This window comes from Panthera pardus, unplaced genomic scaffold (genome assembly GCF_024362965.1).
Source record: "Panthera pardus isolate Hobbes unplaced genomic scaffold, ASM2436296v1 HiC_scaffold_8, whole genome shotgun sequence".
Taxonomy (NCBI): domain Eukaryota; kingdom Metazoa; phylum Chordata; class Mammalia; order Carnivora; family Felidae; genus Panthera; species Panthera pardus.
In genome coordinates this window covers 88,234,840-88,253,410 of record NW_026527013.1, presented here as the reverse complement: position 1 = coordinate 88,253,410, position 18,571 = coordinate 88,234,840, and the positions used below count along the sequence as shown (strand labels likewise).

The following is an 18,571-nucleotide window of genomic DNA, read 5'->3' as shown; positions in this document are numbered from 1 at the left end:
AGACAGAGCATGAACGGGGGAGGGGCAGAGAGAGAGGGAGACACAGAATCGGAAACAGGCTCCAGGCTCCGAGCCATCAGCCCAGAACCTGACGCCGGGCTCGAACTCTCGGACCGCGAGATCGTGACCTGGCTGAAGTCGGACGCTTAACTGACTGCGACACCCAGGCGCCCCGGTTTCTGTTACATTCTTAAGAGGAACCTAGGGGTGCCTGGGTGGCTCAGTTGGTTAAGTATCCAACTTCAGCTCAGGTGATGATCTCTTGGTTCATGAGTTCGAGCTCCACATTGGGCTCTGTGCTGACAGCTCAGAGCCTGGAGTTTGCTTCAGATTCTGTCTCCTTCTCTCTCTGCCCCTCCCTCCCTCCCTCAAAAGTAAATAAACATTTTTAAAAAATTAAATAAATCAATAAATAATTAATTAAAGAGGAACCTTACCCTGATGGGCTTTGCTATGGTCAGAGGCTCCCAGCATTGTTCCAAAATATGTGTTTTTCCCCCACCCAGGGACCTTAGTTCCTAATCTTTCCCTCTCTGCCTATTTTATCCTATATTTCTCTATCATAGTATTTCCTCACTTCCTTTGCTTTTTTTCTTTCTCCCTCATTACTTTTCTCTTTCCTTTTCTCCCTCTTCGCATAAGGACTACTACAATTAAGTGCCGTCTTGCGTGATTATTCCAGCCAAAACTGATCACTTGTTTCCTAACTGCCACTGAACACACCTAATGGTCTAAAATTAAGTTTATATTATGAATTTTATTTTAGAAAATCTTGTGGCATTCTCTCGTATGTAAAATATTTACCTTCTTGGAAATAATGCATATCTGTTGAGGGTAGAGATCAAGTCATAAGCAGATTTTGCACATTAGACTGGCTATCACTTTTAAAATGGGTCTATAATACTGTGCCTATAACAGCCTCTAAAACCTTTTTTAAAACAAAGATTAAAAGTTTATGTCACAGACATTTTTCCAAAATGAAATGACAAAGAATCAAGTAAGGATACGTGAAAACACTTCATAGACACATACCATTCATATATCCCATTTTCACAGGGAAATTTTTACAGAATAAAATGAATTACTCTATGTTTTTTCACTAGCTATAGAGTGACTAGGATTTGCCCACGGGCTTTACTTATAAATCCCAAGCTGAAATAAGTCAAAAGCAAATAATTCAAGAATATATGTTTGTAGTTCATGAAACACTTACATTTAGTTTATAAGATTTTTCCTTTAATTATAGAAATGGCCAATTTAGAATTGGGCTGCCAACCTTCATTTAGCCATTACCACTATGAAAGGTCCTGCAGAGGCAACCCATGTTTTTCCTCTGAACAACTGTACAAGCTGTTTGAATAACCTCCATGCTAAAACAGGCCCCTTCAACAGGCCCTGCTCTGCCAGGTTGCAGAATGTTCTTTTAGAATACTCTGGACCTTATCACTCTTCCGTTCAAAACTTTCCAGTTACAAGGCTGCCCATGCCTGTCAAGCCCTTCGAAGCTCACAAGGCTCTTTAAGCTAAGTTTCCCTCCTCCCTCTGATTTCATCTCTCACCACACCCCTTGCTCAGGCCACCAGAGTCACATGTGCCCCCTTACTGTTCCTGAAATACTTCCACTTGTATACTTTGAGTCTCTGCTGCCTCAGACTTTCCTCACAGATGTCCTCTGGCTGGCTTCCTCCCTTAATTCAGATCTCTGCAAAGGAGACCATGGCTCTCCATTGCCTTCTAATTTCCAGTAACACCTCTCACTACTCTTTCTCTCCTTTGCCCCACTTTGATAGCTTGTGTTTTTAATATCATATTATAATTTACTTCTTCATTTACTTATTGTCTGTCACCTCTCCCTAGAATAGAAGTTTCATAAGGGCAAGCACTTTGCTTTTCCATGACCTCAACTCCAAAGTCTACAACTGTTATATATATATGTGAGGTGTGTATATACATATATATATATATATTTCCTGTTATATATACACCATATATATATATATGTATATACATATATATATATATACATATATATATATATACACACACACACATGTTTATATATATGTATATACACACATATTCTTCTTAGTTATGGTCTATAGGCCTATTATAAAAAATAAAGATAAGTATAAATTATTACATAGAAAGCATTTATCATATTAGCCATGCCATTCCTGTTCATACTTTTTAATATGCAGTGAATGTCTTTTTTCTTTCTGCTCAAATATAAGGTCTTTGAGGGAAGGGATTGGTTCTATCTGCTTAATTTTAGTCATTGCTACAATATCGAGTACATGCCTTATACATTTTATCAAACAATAAGTGCATATTGAATGTTGAAAGTACATTATTTTTGACATTACCTTTGCCATTGGTAGTTATAATGTAGGCAGGGATATGATATTGTGAATCTTCTTACCATCTTCACTGATAATTGTAGTCTATAATACTAGACATATTTTGATATGTACTTCATTTTTCATAAGAATAGAGAATGGTTTTAAGACCACACACTTTTTGATAGATTTCATTCTTTTTGAAAAAAAGAAATTCAAGATAAGTTTTGAAATTTCCTGTTAGATATTTTTAAAAGTTACCTATTTTTGTTATCTGGAATTCTAATTTGGTAAAATATGATTGTCAGTGTATAAATGATCATCATTTTGCTATTCATCTATCAGCCAAAAACAACATTTGTTTTGTTTCAACCATATGTTCTTTTCTTTTTGCTCTATAACAATCTTGTTTTTGTTCATTCATTGGACCTGGCAAATAACTATAAGGGTTTGAATTCCGAAGCCAATTCAGCATTAACTTTATATCCATGACCAATGTCAAATCTGAACTCTGTCTAAGAACCATTGAGTAATCCCATGTTAATCTGCTCCGTGTACTAGCTCTGACTAGCACTAATGAACAAGGTTTGATTGGAAACCCCAGTAGATTACTACCGTCCAATGGAATTTGATTTTGTAAGAAACCCCTCCATGGATTTATCCCACCCACCTAAGTCAGGCTGCTGTGGCTCAACAATATTTGAAAAGTCTTTCATACACCCTGTAATTAAAGAAATCCTTGACTCATGGTGCCAGGAATGTAAATGGGTTCCACTTTTATGCTGGTGAATACTAGTTTTCCAAATCATTTTTATTTATTTACACACTTTGACATACTCACACTTTGACATTTTTCAAAATAGTTAGGAAAGGTAATACATAATTAAAAACTAAAAAATTTATTTTAAATTACACTTAAAAGCTAAAATTCACTACTCTCTTGAAGAGAATAAACAGACATGCATGATTTTAAAGTCATACTTAAAATAAAAATATTTGACATAAATATTTTTATTGTGCAGATGTGCTATAACAAAGAAAAATTCATAGGATATTACTTTTTGTTTGTTATAATACCAAAGAAATTAAATGTTAAATTAAAAAGTAAAATCCTTAGTCTGTGTTGCATAAACCCTGAATGATGGTAATCAACCATGATGCGTGACTAAGGCACACATCTGTCCATATGATTTATGACAGAATATAATCAGGGAATAAGCTCTCCATTTTTTAAAGAACTATAGTTCATTGTAAGAAGCAGTCATGTTTATGTAGAAGCATGGACATATTTTTCATTTATGCTCTTTCTGTGGAGCTCTTTCCACTTTTCTCTCCAAATTTACTCTTTTTTTACTCATTGCATGCTACACATACCCCTTGTGAACTTCCACTCAGGAAATGACATGATTTCTTCTCATCAGAGAAATGTTTTCTTTTTAAGAGGTGAAAAGCACTTATATTCTGCTTTAGCTGAAGGTGGTCTGTGATACTTGGCATGCTTGATTATGTAATGATTAATGCCAAAAGAACATGTAGATTCAAAGCCTTGCTAAAATGAATATTAGTAAACTTTAGCAACCATACCACAGTGAACTATATCTTCAGAGGAGGGACTGAAACTCTCTTGAGTATTTGATATCTTTGATTGACATAAACATTACAGTATAGAGAAAATGCACAATTAGTTTAAAGCCAGTGTGTTGGTAGCTAATCTTCGGAGATCATTTAAAAAAGAATCTTCTCCTTGTAGTTACTTGTTAAGCACTTGTTATGCATTAAATTACATTCAGCAGTGGATGACATTCATGTAAAGATTTGTTTAATCTGTACTACAAGCTGGCAAGCAGTGTATTATTATTTCCTTCACTTACAAGTTAGGGAACAGGCTAGAGTTGTAGTCATTTGCCGAAGGTTGCCCAGCAAGTAAGGTGGTAGGATCAAATTTCCAATCTAGGCAGTGTGACTATGCTCGTATCTGCGGAGCCTCTTGCCTATGGGTGGTGGAGCCTCTCTTCTCAAATGCAGCCTTCTTCAGGAAGCCCATAATGAGTTTAAAAGTGACTGATATGATTTCCCATGTCTTTAAATCCTCAAAGACTTTATTTTATATCTTTCTTAAAATATGCATATTTTCCTCGAATACAGTTAAAATATGATGATGATGATGATGATGATAGTGATGTGAGAACAAAAATCTTTTACTGAGGGTTTACTTTTGAGAATTATTTGTGTCACAAGTATTGGCTCACTTAGTGTCATAATATCACTATGAAGGAGGTGCTATTACTATTCACATTTTACATGTGATTAAACCAAAGTCACACAACTAATTAATTACAGAGCAATGATTGGAACTCAGACTGTCAGATCCCAGATAATGCATCTTAAAAGTTATTGTTTTATCTTATTGCTGGATTATACAGTGGAGGGAGACGGTGCTTTACTACTTTTATAAAGTAGGACCCTAAAATTTTAATTTTACTGAGAGTTATCTCCCATAGTGTGTCAGAAAACATGTAGATGTAACTTAGGAGAAAAAAAACTTAGGAAAACCATACAAGAAAAGGTACTTTTATTTATAAATAAATGTATATTAAATTAAATATGTAACCCTAATATAACCATAATATAAAAGTAAAGATTGTGAGATAAAATTGGAATTATCACATTAGAACTGGACTTATAAACTATCTGTTCTCCTCCATAGATTGCATCCAAACATCTTGGTTTTATCTAGGTAAACTGAAATTTAGGAAAATGTAATTGTAATCAAATTGTTATTATCAAATAACCCTAGTTCCTAAAGTCAATAATGAAGAATTGAATTCAGCTAATTACGTATTTGGCTAATGTTAGGTAATTCACCAGTATTAATGGCCACTATGTATTTAGTATACCTTTGATACAGACCTTTTCATATGTCTTATCGCTTAGTCTTTATAATAAATCCTGAATGGCAATCATAATTCTAATCAATTTGTGGAAGAAAAAACAGAGACACAGGGAGGGTACATAACCTGCACTGGCGTAACACAGCAAGTAAATTGGAAAACTCCATGTGATTTCAAGTCTCTCCTTTCTTACTACATTACAATATTTCATCCTGTATAACATAATTAAATAATTATACATAGTTTATCTTTTTTACTTTGAACTATAACTGCTCTGTGCCAAGGTCATAATTTATACAGGTAACTGAGTGACAAAAGGAACACTCAATGCCATTAAAGAAAAACAGTTAACGTTACAGCTCCCATAGAATGAAAGGCATGATACACCATGCAGTGCCATGTGAGAAACCATGTTTTGGTCGGGAAGAGAAGCAAGTCCAAGGGGAGAATCTTAGCACAGAGCCTTTAATGGGGTTTCTTCAGGAAAGGCAGCATAAGGCAGAGATGCAATTTAGGATTAGCTAGTTTATACAATTCCAGTAGGCTTTGTGCTACAGGAGTAGACCCTAGTTATCTGGTACCTGGCCCTGGGTTCATTTAGGATAGGAGAAATAATGGTTTTATCCGTGACTTAGATAGGAAGGTAAGTGGTGGTGCAGTTTGGGATCTATAGTTCTACGCATAAAGATTATGTCCCAGGGATGCCTGGTTGGATCAGTCAGTTAAGCATCCAACTCATGGTTTTGGCTCAGGTCATAATCTCACGATTTCATGAGTTGGAGCCCTGCGTGGGGCTCCACACTGATATTGCAGGGCCTGATTGGGATTCTCTCTCTCCCTTTCTCTCTCTGCTTCTCTCTCTCTCTCTCTCTCTCTCTCTCTCTGGAAATAAATAAATAAACTTGAAAAAATGCTCCTGATAAGTTCTATATTACCCCTAAGAATTAGCTACCCTAGGAAGGTCAGCCTTTCCCCAGGACAGTAAGGTCCCCAAGAGATGCCAAAACATCATAAGATATAGAAAATTAAATATATACTCAGCATAAATATAAATTTAATATACATTAAATCTATTATATATAAATAAATATACAAATAAATAAAATACAATAATAATAATGACTAACATGCTTCTAAAATTGACTTCCTTTTCATGAAGAAAATTAATGAATAAAGATTCCAATACTGTTCATTTTTGCAAATGGAGATGTATTCCCTTTTTACTTTTTATACATAATGCTATATGACCAACCACATGCATTTAGTAATATAAGTAGGTGATGCTAGCAATATGAATGAAATTTACAATTTTGCTAGCAATGAGAAACAATTTCTTTCATTAATATACTTTTAGAAATCGGGCTTAGGACAAATCCCTACTAAAACTTAGCAACTTTTTTAATGTACTAGAAGGAGCCTGTCATTTTTACTGTGTAGAGGCAGAATAAGCACAAATCTATAGATAGGAGATACAAGTAGTAATATGTTATAATACCCAAAGGCAAGAAATCATTTTCTTATGAGAGCAAGAAGATTTATATGTATAGCTCCTGTTAAGTATCATCAGGATTAAAGGTAAAATACCCATTATCATGTGGCCTTGGTATGTGGTCAACATAAATATTCCATAATCATAGTAATAGTGTGGGCCTGGGAAACAACAAAGAGAACAGAGGTGGGCATGATGTCAAATGTGGCAACAGGGAGGTGGGTCCCTTACTGCCAGCTCCGCTCTGGATGTGGGTTGACCTACTAGGGAGTTTTAGTATTTTCATGTATTTGATAGTCTGGTGGAGTCTATGAACTGCTTCTTAGGCTGATGTTTTTAAATGCAGAAATTAAAAATATAGTATTTCAAGGAAAACAGTTATAATAAAGTTATAAGAATCCTAAAAAGAACACATTTGTGATTTAGTAATGTAAGCCTTTTAAAATTAAAGCATTAGATAAGGGGATCCAGTGGAAGATCTAGTAATATCATAACTTGAAAGAAATGGTCAGTTATAAATGGCTTTCTGAGATTTCTGAAAGAATCATAATGTGATGTGAAAATATCTGATTTCTTTTGGTGATACAGTTACAGGTATTTCTATAATGACTGTATTTTTTACTTACACTTATGAAGGAAATTCTACATGTGACTTGAAATTTAGTGAAAATAAATTTTATTTCTAACCCAAGTTCATTGATCACCTGAATTTTATACCATATTCTTGGCATACTGTTTAACCTGGTTAATAACCTTCAGGACCTTAGGAATCTTTTCATGAAATTAAGGAAGTGGTTATGTCAGTGTCAGTGTCTTTGACATCATCTGCTTCTTCACCTGCTGCTCCCTTCCAGCTAGTTGCCCTTCTAATTACTGTACCTCAGAAAAGCCAATTATGTTTGTATTTTTTACAAAAATGATTGAGCATTTCATCAGGGTTTGGCGTGAGTAAGCTAAGCACTCTGTGGCTTATCTACCCTTCCAGTTTCCCTTCTCCCCGTCAATGTCCCCAGTCAAAATATTGATGCTAAGAGGTCACAGAGCCTGAGAACTAAGTCTTAGTATCAGGATGAATAATCTTCTAACACCAATTCTGTCACTGATTATCCATGTTCATTGACTTCTCTCTCTCTCAACTTTCTTACCTATAAAGTGAATTAACAATACCTAACTCCCTGAAATGTTGTCAGAATTAAAAAAAAAAAAAAGAAGCTTAATGGTATAGAGTGTTTTAAACAGGTTTTGAATTATAATAAATGCCCAGTAATAGCAGTTATTGCTATCTTGACTTCTGGGATTTGGTGGCTGATGCGTGATAAATTGCTATATTAATCAGCATCTATGTGGTAGATAAGGAGACTTGAAATCACTTGAAATGAGGGTTAATGTGTTGTTTGTTTGTTTGTTTGTTTATTTATTTATTTATTTATTTATTTATTTATTTATTTTGAGAGACAAAGAGAAAGCATGAGTGGGGGCAGAGAGAAAGAGAGTGAGAAAGAGAGAATCCCAAGCTGGCTTCACGCCTTCAGTGCAGAGCCGTATGCGGGGCTCAGATCTCATGAACTTGAGATCATGACCTCAAGAGTTGGGTGCCTAACCAACTGAGCCACCCAGATGCCCCAAAATAAGAATTAATGTTTTGTGCAGCCTTATGTGTTTGTATTATCTTGTGAGCGTGTAACATTCATAATAATCTTTTACATGAATATAGGTAAGCAAAACATTCTCAAGACCATACCTATGTATAATAGGGAGGATTTCTGAGTAGTTAGATCTCAGGCAAGTTGGTTAAGTTGATACCTGGGTCTCGTAGTATTGTATCCTACCATGTACCTCGCATCCAGGTGTGATAAAGGTGGCTATATAAACAAATGTTATTGAGCAATGTAGAGGTACATGAAAGTCATTTTATGCCAACTGACCCATTTGTTCTAATCTGTACATGTTACTGGACACAAAAAGAAATAATTGATTCACACAATAAGTGATAAAGATAGAGCTTTTAATGATTTCCTTACTTAAACTATGTTCCAAAATTCTGGTAACATATAATTTTTATTAACAATTTATTCATGCTTACCAATTTGGTATTAACATTTAAAAGCTAAAGAAAGCATGGGACTGGGGCGCCTGGGTGGCGCAGTCGGTTAAGCGTCCGACTTCAGCCAGGTCACGATCTCGCGGTCTGTGAGTTCGAGCCCCGCGTCAAGCTCTGGGCTGATGGCTTGGAGCCTGGAGCCTGTTTCCGATTCTGTGTCTCCCTCTCTCTCTGCCCCTCCCCCGTTCATGCTCTGTCTCTCTCTGTCCCCAAAATAAATAAAAAACGTTGAAAAAATTAAAAAAAAAAAAAAAAAAAAAAAAAAAAGAAAGCATGGGACTGAATATGAAAAAGCCATATTTCTATTTTTTAAATGCTACCAATATTTAAAAACCGTATTTATTCATATTAAATGCCTAAGAATTTTGTATCACTCATTTTAATGGATGAGGCAAAGGAGGCTCAGATCTGACCTAAAAAGTCATTTGATGAACAATTCATTTTGCTTATCTGATAATTCATATTTTGTTTCTTTTAAAAATAAAAACATAGCCACTATCTCCAGACCAATTGGTTTTTCAGAAACAAATGTATCTTTTCAAATGATATTTATTTCAAAGCTTATTTAGAAAGGGGGCATTTTTAATACAACTTTGCAGTTCCAGGACTTGCTGAAGTAGTTGAATTTTCATGGAGTTTGTCCTAAGAAATGCTGTCCACCAGAGAACAGTTATTTCAGTTAAATAATTTATTGGCAACTCAGCAACCATAATAACTGATGAAATATGTTGAGACAAGGAGTAGTCAAGTATAGTGAGTGTGAAATGTACTGTGAATTTTAGAATAGGAAGAGCATATATCAGGAAACATGACGAATAATGCCTACAAAACAATGATTATATTCCTTATTCCTATTTTTGAGCTGAAAAAACAGTGATATTTAGAGAAAGAACAATTGTGTTAAAATATAAATTAAAACTAAAAGAGTTACACTATGCTATGACAAAGTTCTATGCCAAAAAAAAAAAAAAAATAGCCTATTACCTTTAACACCTACCTAGGAAGAGATGTCACTGAGCCCATAATAATCATGGGTAACTATCATATAGCCCGTATCTAATTCTCTATACACAGCACACTTAATCTCTGCAAAATCAGGGTAAAACTTAGGAAATTAAATGAAACGGAAGAAGTCAAAGTGCGTTCTTCGGTTTACTGTTTTCACAGTCACCATCAGTGACCCAGTTTTGTTTTGTCTTTTTTCCTTCCAAGGAAAGAATCTATACATCATTTCCACAAGTTTTGTATAAAAGTCCCTCAAGGCTACATGCAACTAATGCTTCTTTGGGACAAATGTAGCCCGAGGGATGGAAAGAGTTTTGTAGAGTCCAAAAGCTGAATCTTACATTAATATGGAGAAGTGTCCTATTAGCATGATGGCTATCAGCTAATAGTAGAACTTCCTAATGTGTGCATTTTTTTTTTTTTTTTTTTTTTGCTGGTATCATGAGCTTTGTGCTGGGTGTACCGGTTTATTTGGAGCCTGCTACTTGTGAAAGCTTCACCTTTTCCATTTTTAGAAAATGTGAGGCAGCAAAAAGGGTTTTGACAAACTGCAGAGATCCTGCAGAGTTTAATCAGCTTGATTGTGGGCACCCTGCCGCTCTCCTTGTCTCTTATTTTATTTGACCACTAGCAGTTTGGGGAGGGGGTGGAATTCTGCTATTGGATTATAGTTTTCAAAGAAAGTAAAAGAATGTGGTTGGGGAAGATTAAAAATCTGCTTCATACAAAATTACCAGCAAGTCATAGAAAAGAAGACTCACAGGAGCTCTGAAATGGTAACTCATGCTCTCTCTCTGTTTCTCAATGTTTCCAAGTAGTGTACTTTTAATATACAGACTTAGAACATCTCTTTTATCTGTAATGACTGATAGGATACAGTGGCGGTGTATTCTCTATGATGCCAAAGCAAAGGAGTTTCGGTTATGTTAGTAACATAGTGGATTTTTAGTTTGTGCATCTGCGTTCTGTGTGTTGTGAAAGGTCATTTTCTCAGCATAAGAATTTTAAATTATTATTATTTGAAAATATTAACTGATTTGCCTCCAAATAGTCCTTCATATCAGCACTTATTTTGGTTTTAATTTGGTTACGATGACACTGAAAGTTAAAAATGGTACATATAACCTAAGGCAATGGTCTTTCTCACTAAAACAATTTTATCTCAGATAATTTCTCTCAAATGAAAATGAAAGAAAAACATGAGAACATGGTAAAATGGATGGTTAGTTTGAAAACAGGGAGTGCTTTTTAACATAAACAACAAAAGCCAAAAGGAATTGAAGTTAGAGGAAAAGGACCCATGCTTACAAAAATGAAAAGAAAAAAAAGTAATTAGTAATTCAAAAATAACTAAGAGGAAGTAATCTCTACAATTTTAGCCAATGCATATATTAATTTTAATGCATGTATTTAAATTAAATAGACTATTGGTCAAATTTATAATGAAAAATAATAGCATCAAAATATCTCACATCAAGGTATAGGTATCAGAAGAAGCTATTTGAATATAATTTAAAACAGTAAGTTTTAATGTAACATTTTTGAAAAATTCTTAACCATAAACCTGAAACATTTGCTACATTTAGTTATTTACGACAGGAATATGTAGTTGATTGCTTTTATCAGTGTTTTGGGGTTGCATTTTGTATTATTGCATCACATTAAAGATAAAATGGAGAGAAACTTTGTTTGCTAAAAATCGCTTACTAATTGTTGAGGAAGGCAGTGAACTACTACAAGACTGGTTTTAACAGAGACAATTTAGATAATTTCTATTTTTTTTGTTTATATCCTATGATTTTGTGACTTCATAACTATAGCTGATACTTTAAAAAACAGAGTTTTTTGGGGCGCCTGGGTGGCTCAGTCAGTTAAGCGTCCGACTTCGGCTCAGGTCACGATCTTGCGGTCCGCGAGTTCGAGCCCCGCGTCGGGCTCTGGGCTGATGGCTCAGAGCCTGGAGCTGGCTTCCGATTCTGTGTCTCTCTCTCTCTCTCTCTGCCCCTCCCCCGTTCATGCCGTGTCTCTCTCTGTCTCAAAAATAAGTAAACGTTAAAAAAAAAATTAAAAAAAAACAGAGTTTTTTTAGATAATTGTATCTATTATTTTTGTGCCAGTCATCCAAGAAGAATAGAAAGTATACCTTTCCATATCTTAGAGTCTTTCCTCCCCAGTGCTTGCATCTCTAGTAGTAATGCCATCAATGAAACCAAGGTCTTCAAAAGTTAACAGCTGTTCTCTGAAGGAGAGTAGTTCATGTTCTCTCCAGCCTAAAGGTTTACATTTGCATATTTTACCTGTGCAGTGCGCTGACACATTTACCAATGACATTATATATCTTTAAATCTCAACTTGATATGATGCTGTAGAATCTTTTGCGGAACGATTTTGGTAAGGTTAATTACCATTTGGAAATGGATGGTGTGCTGTGACAATCCTTCCCAGCCAGAACAGTTAGTAGAAAATTATTCACAACAGAGAACTTCTCTGGATAATAATTTTTTCAGGTATTTATTTATTCCTCATAATTCTACAGTGCTTTGAAAGATTTATTATGAGATTAAAACAAAACAAGCTACTTTCCATTAGTGTGGCACTATTCCTTTCTCCTTTTTATATTCAGACAAAACCAGAATTTAGTCAGAAAAAATGGCATTCTGATTACATCTTGCATGCCATTTCCTGGAATTCCTGCTATACTAAGATGGCATAAAATGAGTCCTTTCTAAAGCAAGCATTGCTCATCTGAGCCAAAGTGACTATCGTCTCTGACATGCTGTTTTCTCTGCATCTTTTGCTTCTGTGCACTTTCTATTGTATTGTTCAGTCATTGAGGCTACACTAAGTTGTGCCATGGTAACAGATGACCTCAACATCTCAGTGTCTTTATAATACTCAAGTTTATATATTTCATATGTTGTATGTCCATCACGGGACAGTTCAGGCTGTGCTCCATCATTCTTAAATGAAGAAGCTGACCTATCTGAAACTTGCAAATCTCAGTGAAGAAGGAAAAGAGTAAAGAAAGAACCAAGAGCTCTATTTTGAAGCCTCTCTCCAGATGTGGCACATTTACTTGCAGTCACATGTCACTGCCCAAAGCAAGTCACATGACTACATATAATAAAGTCAGTGGTGCTGGAAGTCTAATGTTCCTGCAGGGTCTGACCCAATAGCACTTATCTTAACAATGATACAATTTACCAAAGTCTGATCATAAATATTCACTTCCCTCTGTTATATAAAATCCCATCTATTACAGTGTCAGACTCAAAATCTAGAACCAAATGAAGGTCTTCATCTGGAGAACTAGGAACTAAGTAAATCATTTATCTACTTTATCGCCCCACCCAACCACGCGCACACACACACACACACACACACACGCACATTTGTAATACATTATGGTAGAACAGTGACATACTTTTAATCAGAAAGGAGAAGAAGTTAAATACAGTCAGCAAGTAGATCAGAGCAAATCTGAAATGATAGTGAGCATGATCCTTTCCTGGTTATGGGGAATGTTCCCTGATTGGTCCCCTGTTCTAATGCCTGCCAACAACTGCCTACCCTATTATTCTCTGTGGTTCTTAGCTCTTTCCTCTGGCAGATCTTATACATTATTCATCCTCCTTGACATTATCTGAAGGGGGAATTGTAGAAAGTCCCCACCCCCCCAAGAGGCTAAGGAGCTTCCTAAGCCTGATTTTGCTGCCAGTGGAAATTTGGGAATTCTGAAGTTTGCTTTAAATCTTGAACACTCATATTCTCTTTTATTCCAGGCTGGAAGTTCCCTTGGCCGCACAACTTTCTCAAAACATAGTAGGCTTCTTATTTATACTATTTTAGGTTATTCACAACCATGCACCAGTCGCCTCACCCGTGATTTTTTTTTCTCTAAACTCAGGTATCTTGAAGTTATTTGGCTTCTAGAAGACTTGTACCCTTTTTTATTCTATTTTCTCTGAGCCATTTCATCCAAAGGAACGTGTTTACTGACTTCTCCCTTAATCAGTGCAGAGATACCCTTGATTTGCTCTTTGCTAAGAAGCCGAGTTGTAATTAGCTTTTGTAACTTAAAGCATTCCACATTTTTCTCTTTTACTAATTGGAGATAAGAAACAGTTTCATCTTTCAATGCTGCAAGGCCTGTAATTTCCAGATTCTCTCTCTTCCTGTTGATTCTGTTTACAAATTGGCCATAACTTGAAGCCACAGCTAATTTAGAGCATTATTTGCTTCCCAATCTATAAAAGTTTCCAGTTTTACTGAATGTTTCTCCAATGCATTACATGGGCCACCATCTTCCCAATCTCCAATAAAAATGTTCTTACTACTTACTGCTTGGCCCCAGGGCTGATATATAATTGATTATTATTGTAATTCTTTACTTCTAAGCACCAAATTTCATATCAATTAGTATAGGCTGTCAATAGTATATCTATTAGCATATACTAATAGTACAAAATAATACAAAAATAGTACAAAATAGTATAAAACTAATAGTATGTTAATTAGTATAGCATAGTATTAGTTTATGCTGAGGTAATTAATGACTTCACAAGAAGAATAAAGATTTTTCTGTATCACTCACTGATAGTTATTTGTGTGATTGTTTCAGTTCTGTTTCATTATTTTGTACTCAGACTTAAGAATTAGTTATGTCCCCAGGAAGAAAGGTGATGACAGAACCATGTTGTGGCCCCTAGAGCTTCTGCTTAGAAATAGACCATGTCACTTTTACTCACACTATATTTGCCAAAGCAAGTTATGTTGCTTACTCTTAAGTAAAAGGAGTGGGAAGTATAATCTTTCAGATATGGAAGGACAGAGTAGGGCAAGCATGTAAATATTTTCACAATAATGCGATCTTATACATTTGTCTTAGAAGAGACGTAGCTTCAAAGTACATAGTATCTGGAGTTACTTGACTAACACTTGCTAATTAATGGGTATACTAACATGCCAGTTGCTTGACATTTTTGGTAAGTGTTGTTATTTTCCAATGGAGCTGATAATGCTGATGCTGCTTATAAATACTTGACTTGTTGATATTACTAAGATTAGTATAATATAGAAATTTGCTTCACTCATATAATATTAGATAGTCATTGGGGAAAAATAGATGCTTTGTAACAGAGTTTATATATAAATAATATATATATATATTTGTTTATATATATATATATATATATATATATATATATATATATATAAATTGTATATAAATAAATGTCTATGATTTTTATTTCCCTAATTTTTCCAGGAAATTAAACCATAGATTTACATCAATCTCTGTCTTAAATAGAATTTCACCTCTTCATCTAATTACAAAACTAGATATATTCCCTGAGTGAGACCTGAGGGGTTTTTATAGACATTAGACTATCAAAATATCTTATGACATGGACCAGGTCTAGAACATAGAAGCTATGGGACAGACACTTGAAGGGTAGAAAAGATGGATGTTGAATAGACACTTCTCTAAAGAAGACATCCAGATGGCCAACAGGCACATGAAAAGATGCTCAACATTGCTCCTCATCAGGGAAATACAAATCAAAACCACACTCAGATATCACCTCAAGCCAGTCAGAGTGGCCAAAATGAACAAATCAGGAGACTATAGATGCTGGCGAGGATGTGGAGAAATGGGAACCCTCTTGCACTGTTGGTGGGAATAAAAACTGGTGCAGCCACTCTGGAAAACATTAAAATAAATTAAAAATAGATCTACCCTATGACCCAGCAATAGCACTGCTAGGAATTTACCCAAGGGATACAGGAGTACTGATGCATAGGGGCACTTGTAGCCCAATGTTTATAGCAGCACTCTCAACAATAGCCAAATTTTGGAAAGAGCCTAAATGTCCATCAACTGATGAATGGATAAAGAAATTGTGGTTTATATACACAATGGAATACTACGTGGCAATGAGAAAGAATGAAACATGGCCTTTTGTAGCAACATGGATGGAACTGGAGAGTGTTATGCTAAGTGAAATAAGTCATACAGAGAAAGACAGTTACCATATGTTTTCACTCTTATGTGGATCCTGAGAAACTTAACAGAAAACCATGGGGGAGGGGAAGGAAAAAAAAAGAAAAAAAAAGAGGTTAGAGTGGGAGAGAGAGCCAAAGCATAAGAGACTCTTAAAAATGAGAACAAACTGAGGGTTAATGGGGGGCGGGAGGGAGGGGGGGGTAGGTGATGGGTATTGAAGAGGGCATCTTTTGAGATGAGCACTGGGTGTTGTATGGAAACTAATTTGACAATAAGTTTCATATAATAAAAAAAAACTGAGAACAAACTGAGGGTTGATGGGGGTGGGAGGGAGGAGGTGGGTGACGGGTATTGAGGAGGGCACTTGTTGGGATGAGCACTGGGTGTTGTATGGAAACCAATTTAACAATAAATTTCATATTAAAAATAAATACATAAATAAATAAACTGAAAAAAAAGAAAACATGGATGTTATATTTGTAAAAAAAAATTATGTCTCTTCAGTCATCATAACCATTCATCTATGAACACAGCATACTCTTCTAGACCTTTCTACCTACTCGACAAGTACAGTTTTACCTAATAATTGTAAAACTAAATATGAGACCATTCAACTTAAGAGGAAAGAAAACAAAACAGTTTCTTGACAGGTAATTTAAGGGAAGAAATCCTATTGAAAAATGTTTGAGACAACAGAAAAGGACAATAATGAATTAATTTGATTTATTCTCAAATAACTATGGATCTATATTTTTGTTTTTATAGGCTTGGATAATAAATAGCTTAAGTGAGATTTGTAATGTATGGTTTCATTCTTCTTATAATGACTACGGTTTCATTCTCAAAATTGGATTCTTTTGATATTGAGGACAAAGGAATTTCAGGGGGAAAAATAAGGATTTAGCAGTATATCACAGGTGCTACTCAAAAAAAAAAATTATAAATAACAGTGCATGATTTCATTAGAGTCACGTAGCCACTATGGTTAAAAAAATCTGATATTTTGTTTGCAGTGTTTCAAAAAGAAGCATTGCTAAATCTACATTCCAGATACTTTAGAGTAAGAAATGTTACAGACATCAGGAAGCTTCAAAACATGCTTGTACCAATAATGTTTATAACTATAATTAAGAAATAGTAGATTCAAAGTCTTCTAAGAAATCATAGATATTCAGGATAAGAGGTTCTATATATTGAGAATAGGCAATCACATATATTCAGAAGAAAATGGAGATTCCAAAATTTTTGATGGTACTAATCACTTGGGTGATTTAAGCTTCAAGTTTAATTAAGACATAACAAAGTATGTACAAATCAGTTAAGGATTCTCCAAGATGTGTGTATGTGTGTATATATGTATGTGTTTTTATGTGTGTGCATATGTGTTGTGTGTATGTAATATATAATAGCACATATTTTATAAGTTTCATATAAATGCAAATAATGTGTATATATTATGAGATATAGGATGGCATTGGTAACTAGTGTGTACTTTCAAACATTTAAGCTAGAGGTGAATAGTTCATAAAGTTTTTGTGTATTTTTAAAGGGGAAATTATTTTCAGTTTAATTTTTTTCAAGCCTTTGGAAATTGTATTTTAGTGTTGGAGTTCTCTTCATGATGTTTTAATGACCAAAAACTGTCCCAAGAAATTTGTCCAGGATGATTTAAGTTTGAGAAAGACACTGAAAGTTTATTTAAGACAAAAATTGGCCTTAAGGGTCTTAAGCTAAATTTTCTATTTGTATGTACTTTTTGATTTCCTTGAAAAATGAAAATGATGTTTTTAGTTTTATGTATCTATTATGAATTTGGAGCAATAGTGACAATTTAGGGTTTAGAAATTACTTAAAGGATATGTATGATGCAATATTTTAATTAATTTATATTTATTTTCAGCCTATGTCAGAACCAGTCTAAGACTGGATGACACTCACCTATTTTAGGTCTTTTGATACCCTAGGTATCATTTCTTTGTTTCAGAGGGCTTATTCCATAGTGTTTCAAATATATTAAATCTACCTTTGTCCCACAGTAAACACTTTTGTTTGTTTATGTTAAAAATTTGAAAGGATTTTATAAATTTGCCCTTGCATTATTATCTTCTGGCTTTTTTCTTCAATAATTATTATGCATCTTGAGGGATAAGTGCAGGGTAAGATAATCTTAATTATAAGAAATTTCAACTTAACATAATAAGGTTGAAAGGTTACATTCAACAAGCATTTAGTTAAATATCCCTTAATATCTGATTTGCATCTTTTTTTTATATTCTAGAAGCCATTTAATTTTTTACAATTTAAATATTTTTCCAGGACCTTGAAAAGTGTATATTTTATCCCTGAGCAATTTTCTCTAGTGCTTAATGAGATATCAGCCCCAGATGTATGTACTTGCAACCTTGACTATACATCTTTAATCCTCTGTTTCCAGACTTGGAGCCTGAAACACCCCTATAGACTGATTTAGATTCTTACCTCTGTGAATCCTAAGCATTCAGTACTTATCACCATCATTATATTCATCACATTGAACTGCAATCAATAATTTAGTTGTCTGATTCTCAGTAACATAAAGGAAATGAGAATATATTCATTCATTAACTCAAATATATACAGCCATTCAAATATATATCTTCATATTCATTACATATATTTAAATGATACTCTACACCACATCGTTCTATGCACTAGTGATATAGTGGCAAATAAAAAGCAAGTCCCAACTCCCCAAAGGTTATATTT

The 18,571-nt window shown here is 34.6% G+C and overlaps 1 protein-coding gene across 3 annotated transcripts in view; it reads left to right on the top strand.

Moving 5' to 3' along the window:
- Nucleotides 1–18,571, top strand: part of SEMA3A (semaphorin 3A) — a 463,579-nt gene that overhangs the window by 126,872 nt on the left and 318,136 nt on the right. The window contains exon 1 of one of the 3 annotated variants that reach the window (XM_019451315.2): nt 10,486–10,598. The exons of the other annotated variants lie outside the window; for them this stretch is intronic. The gene's annotated coding sequence lies outside the window, so the exon portion shown is untranslated. Of the gene's footprint in view, nt 1–10,485; nt 10,599–18,571 lie in introns of those variants that run through there. 3 annotated transcript variants of the gene reach the window in all.